Raw genomic sequence first — 5,699 nt, 5'->3', positions numbered from 1 at the left:
AACACACTTGTAAAAATAATTTTATTTGGTTTTTTTAGATTTGATTAATAAATAATTAAGAATACAAAAAAAAATATTCATATATAGAGACAACATGTCATCCCTATAAGACTAATTAAATTAATTAATTTATTATTGGTTTTTGCCTAAAAACAAAGAAATATATATATATATATCTATACTATATTAATAAGCATATCCAAAGGACTTCTTAAGGTCATATAAATTCCCTTAAAACACTCTTAATGCTTCATGTACAACCCTCTAAAGCACAATATTCATTACATTTCCAACAATACCCTTTTCTTTTTGGGCGGCCAAATCTCAATCAAATTTCGAATTCCCGCTCACTACCACCCGCATTCCCATATGTACTATCATCAAAACCTAAAAGCAGATCCTTTCCATCTTCACGTTCCTGCTCTCATTTCTCTCACCTCCTCCGAGTTCTCTTTCATTTTGTAAGAAACCCTAAACTGCAAAATCGTGTCATTGTAGTATGAAAATTAGATGCTAGATCTGGAACAGATTTGGGTTTGCAGAGAGAACAAACTCCCTTTGGATCCTGCTGTTGTTGCTTCTGCTGTTGATGCTGTTGATTATATCTCATCTGAAAATCTTAAACCCGTTTCGGATCCGGTTGTTAAGTTCAAGGTAATTATGCTTGTTTTTGTGGTTGTTTCAATACCCATTTGGGTTTTTATGTGTTTTGGTTGTTTATGTTATGAAATCGTAGTTTAAACCCTAAACAGTAAACCATAAAAACACATCTGTGATTTTCAAGAGAGTAGATCTTTTTTCAGGAACCCTGTTTTGGGAATTTTTGGAATTGAAAACTTTTGTGTGATATTTTCATTACCCATTTGTGATTTTGTGTATGTTGATAATTATCTCATCTAAAATTGTAATCTAAACCCTAAACCCTAAAAATGCGTCTATGATTTTCAAGAAAGTTGATCTTTTTCAGGAACCCTAATTAGTTTTTTTTTTTTTTTTTTTTTTTTGGAATTAATAACTTTTGAATGATTTCTTCATTACCCATCTGTGATTTTGTGTATTTTGGTTTTATCATCTGAAAATCTTGGACCTTTTTTTCTGATCTTGAAGTTAAGTTTAAGGTAAACATATGTCTTGGTTTCTTGAAATAGCACATGTTTATCAAGATTCTTGTTCAACTTTGGGAGATTCTTACTTTTCATGTATTCTGATTAAAAAAATTCTGATTTTTGTGTATTTTGATTATTATTTCATCTGAAAAATCCAAACCCTTTTATGATCATGGTTTCTTGAAATAACACATGTTTATCATGATTCTTGCTCAGCTTTGGGGGATTTATAATTTTTATATATTCTGATTCAAAATTTTTTTATTTATGGGAACTCAGAGTCTAATGGAAGGACTGGAGTCAAAGGACTGGCTAAAGATTTGCGATTCGTTGAACGATGCGAGTCAAAGGACTGGCTAAAGATTTGTGTCAGAATTGGTCATTCTAAGGTACAATCATTTTGGTTTGGTTCAAAACAAGTTCTGCAAATGGCATACCTACCAACAGGATTAAAATCTTGATTAGAAAACCTTACTTTTCTTTTTTGAAATAAAGATATCGGAAAGAACTCAAATGAAAAATCAAATTCAAAATTGTATCACACTTATTTTATTTTCTGTTTAATGGCTATGATGCAAACTGATAGGTTAATGGTGCTTTTAGATTGATCCTGATCTTGCAGTCCGGTCCATTCTTTCTTGACCACAGTAATTGAATTTATAAACTAAATGGGTCATGTTTGTTTAAATAAAATAAAGCAAAGTATCATGTAGGACCCATAATATCATGTCTGCGTTACCGGTAGGTAGCTGAAAAGTTACCAGGAAAAGACCGTTTGATTGGTCGAAAATGTTCATACGGGCGTTAGTGGTGTCTCGATAGTGTGTCAGTAGTGGTGTTTGTATAGCTTGGTTCCTCATTTTAAGATAGTTTTTTGAATCGTCATGATTGACTTGTATCCCGGATCGACCCACTTGTATGTTGTTCCAGATGGGAGTGCTTTCAGAGGCAGTTGCGGGAAATGCTTCATTATAGTGATGATGTAAAGGGAAGTGAAATAAGGAGCCAAGTGCCTCGCTTTTACGCTATCCAAAGCGATTTAGTTTATTAAATAAAAATGATTTGGAATGTTATATGCATTAAAACACACTTTGTATGACTTTTGACCAGTTTCCTTTTTTTTTTCGCTTAAGAAGAAGCAGGTCGAACGCTTTCTTGCTTAAAAAGAAACAGTTCGAATGCATTTTCGATTAAAAAGAACCGGGTCGGATGCATTTTCGCTTAAAAAGAAGCAGCTCGAATGGCTGGTGAGAATCTTTAGTTTTTGTTTTATTTTTGATAGGTAAAATATGCCAAAAAAAAATAGATAATATATCGCTTAAAAATGGGTCGAATTCTTTTTTGCTTAATAAGAAACGGGTTGAATGCTTTATTGCTAAAAAAGAAGCGGGTCGAATGCTTTATCGCTAAAAAAGAAGCGGGTCGAATGCTTTTTCGCTTAAAAAGAAACGAGTAGAATGCTTTACCGCTTAAAAAGAAGCACGCTTGCCTACTAGAAATCGGCATTTCTGATCTAGATGCACCTGGAAAGCCATTTTACAATACAAACGCTACAGAAATACCCCTAACTTAACCGAGAAAAATGGAAAGATTTTAAATTTTTTGGATCTAGGTGTGAAAAAACAAACCTTTGGATGAAAGTCGCAAAACAGGCTAAACCTCAGGGACAAAAATGACATTTATCTCTGTTTCCTCTTAATAGTCACATGTCAATATTGTTTTTCATACCTCATTAAAACTTATGATTATTTTTTTTCTCACTTATCGTTTTCAAAATTTTTGTGGTTTGGTTGACAGATGGGAAGAGTACTGGGGATATGGACGGGTATGTCGGCTTTCAGGCTGTTTTAAGGCGTTCTTAAAATTGTTTCGTAGCAGATCTCGCAAAACAATTGGATTCAGTCACAAGCCCGTATTCTCAAGTTTGCTATGAGACCGATCTCTCATATGGTCTGCGTGCAAGTTGAGTACATCAGATTGCTCCCGGACACAACTCAAGAGACTTTACGGTCATTGGTGCTGATGTGTAATTTTCCCTAACTTGAATATTTATTCTTGTTTTTAAAGCAAAGTTATAGATGTTCTCATTAAAGCTAACAAATTTGCTTTAAAAGTTTTCCCCAACAAAATTTTAGTTGCTTGGCTACAAGAAAGACATACATTTTCACTTTAAAAAGTCAAACAAAGCATCATCCATTCCAAAAAAATTAGATGGTATTCGGTAACAAAAATGAGTGTAGTTTTTTTTAAATGGTTTTGAATTATTAGAAATATATCAGTTTTGAAACTGAATGCAGCTCATTGGATTTGAAAAGTCAAAGCATGTCTTGGTTTGTATTAATATAACTCTAATGTGTTGTGCGGGCTATTGCCAAAGTAATCTGTGACTGGTTTTACGAAAGAAACACAACTCAATTGATTGATCACCGGCATATATTGCCTCAACACTGCTAATCATGTCTTAACATACGGTTAATGGATGAAAATGTGTTCCCTAAAACTATGTTATTTGATAAACAATATTGTTGGTCTTATATATGTCACCTAAAACTATGTCATTCTGTAAAAACTACGCATACAGGAACTATGTAATTTCTCTCAATAGCTATAAATATAATGCATTTTAAAAAGTTAAATTTTTTAATGCATAAGGTCCATTTGGGTAAATTAGTTTTTTAAACACTAATTACACTTTAATTCTCTCATCTTTAACCAAATTATAGATAACTAATAGTAGTTACACTTTACCCCACTTTTAAAAAAATTAACTATCTCCATGATTTTGGTGCACACAAATTTTAAATTTGAGCCAAAACATGTCGTACTTCATGTTCGTACATAGAAACATACCCAATAATTATTAAGCATCGCCGGTCAAAGCAAGTCTAGGCCGGTCAACATGTTTATCAAGGAACTTGGGTGCATTTCAATATTATAAACCGGTGATGCGGGAAGGTGTATACTCACACCCGAACCCTTTAGTTACTATTATAAATGTTATTACGTATTAGTATTGGGTAACATGTGTGGGACGTAACGAGCTTAACAGACCAAATTAACACTTTTATGCGTCAATGCTAACTCCTTGGATTCATAAGGAGCTTAACAAACCATATTCTTTTGGAACACTGTGACACATGTAGACATAACGAGCTAAACAGACAAAACATAAGGAGCTTAATAAACTGAACTAACCCGTTTTCTTTTGGTTCCGGGTTTGGTGATGAACTTTATAATGGAATCTACAATGATAGAAGCGTGAACCGAATAAGTACATTGTTGGATGTTCTTAATCACCCAACAAACCTCTAAAATTTTCAAGCTTTAGAGTGTGGCGTTGCAATATGTTGCCTTCCCCGCATCGCGCAGATGTCAGTGTTTTCTATTTTCAAATGTTATTTACATAGTTAAACCCCCCCCCCCCCCCCCCCCCCCGCGGTTGAAAACATCAAGCTTCGCCATTGCCGAAGGCCTCAATGTAACTGATGATACAATTCATCATTCAAAACCGTTTATTTACCCACAACTTTAAAACCCCTCATAACATAACTAGAATCACACAATTTTCTTTGTTTTCTCTTGAAGCTGGTAAACGGCCTTTACACAATAACCACCAAACGCCATCACGAAACCACCAATCGCCGCACACTGCTGATTCTCCGTCGCTGAAGAAAGCCGTAACCGACCCTCACGTTCTGCTACACTGCCACCATCGTCGTCGCACGCCAAATCTGAAACTACATCCCCATACATAACCCTAAACTCACCAACCTAAGTGATATATTTCCCGCCGCATCGCGCGGGTAAACGACTAGTATATATATATATATATATATATATATATTTAAACATATAGAGACGACGTGTGGTCTCTAAAATGTTTGACTGTTAAAAAAATCATTTTGGGGGCAAAAATTCCTACCATTCCATAAAATTTTAAAAAAACAATCTGACAAATAGAGAGGACATGTCGTCTCTATATGGAAAAATAATTTTCTTTTGTTTTTTTGTTCTTTATTAATGAATAGTTAAATATAAAAAATATTCACGCGTAGAGACATGTACCTATATGCCAAATTAACCAATAGAGACCGCATGTCGTCCCTATAGGTAAAAAAAATTTTGTTTTGTTTTTTATTCTTTATTAATAAATAATTAAATATAAAAATATATTCAATGTAGAGACGACATGCGGTCCTTATAAGCCAAATTAACTATGTTTTATTTTATTGGTGTTTTTTAGCAAAAAAAGTAATAGTTCAAGAAGTTATCGTAGAATGAACGGAGTTCAAGAAGATGACAATAGTGACCCCAAGTTAGCTGATGTATTCTTCCAAGTTGAAGTGATCAGAAAAAAAAGAAAAAAAGATGTTACAAGGTCTATTATTGTTTCTTCTTCAAATCGTGTGTTTGCTAATTATTATTCATTGTAATCAGATAACTAGTTCAAGTAGTAATTGATTGATCTTATCAACATGAAATAATTGATCTAAGATGTTTAGAATTGAGTAGTGAAGATTGGGATTGTCTACTGAATCAACTCTAGTTAATGTGATATATTGAGGGTTTTTGATTCCGAATTCATGACTACAT

General features: G+C 33.5%; 1 long non-coding RNA gene across 3 annotated transcripts; it reads left to right on the top strand.

Annotated features, from left to right (window-relative positions):
- Positions 1–322: 322 nt before the first annotated feature.
- Positions 323–3,219, top strand: LOC110913382. 3 transcript variants are annotated; one of them, XR_002578395.2, is made up of 4 exons: positions 323–654; positions 1,386–1,495; positions 2,037–2,353; positions 2,904–3,219. It is a non-coding gene; the product is annotated as an uncharacterized LOC110913382 (long non-coding RNA). The 3 variants fall into 3 exon arrangements; XR_004872834.1 differs by having other exon boundaries at positions 335–654; positions 2,243–2,353; XR_002578396.2 differs by lacking the exon at positions 2,037–2,353 and having other exon boundaries at positions 353–654.
- Positions 3,220–5,699: the final 2,480 nt, after the last annotated feature.

This window comes from Helianthus annuus, chromosome 2 (genome assembly GCF_002127325.2).
Source record: "Helianthus annuus cultivar XRQ/B chromosome 2, HanXRQr2.0-SUNRISE, whole genome shotgun sequence".
Taxonomy (NCBI): domain Eukaryota; kingdom Viridiplantae; phylum Streptophyta; class Magnoliopsida; order Asterales; family Asteraceae; genus Helianthus; species Helianthus annuus.
This window is presented reverse-complemented; position numbering and strand designations above follow the sequence as displayed.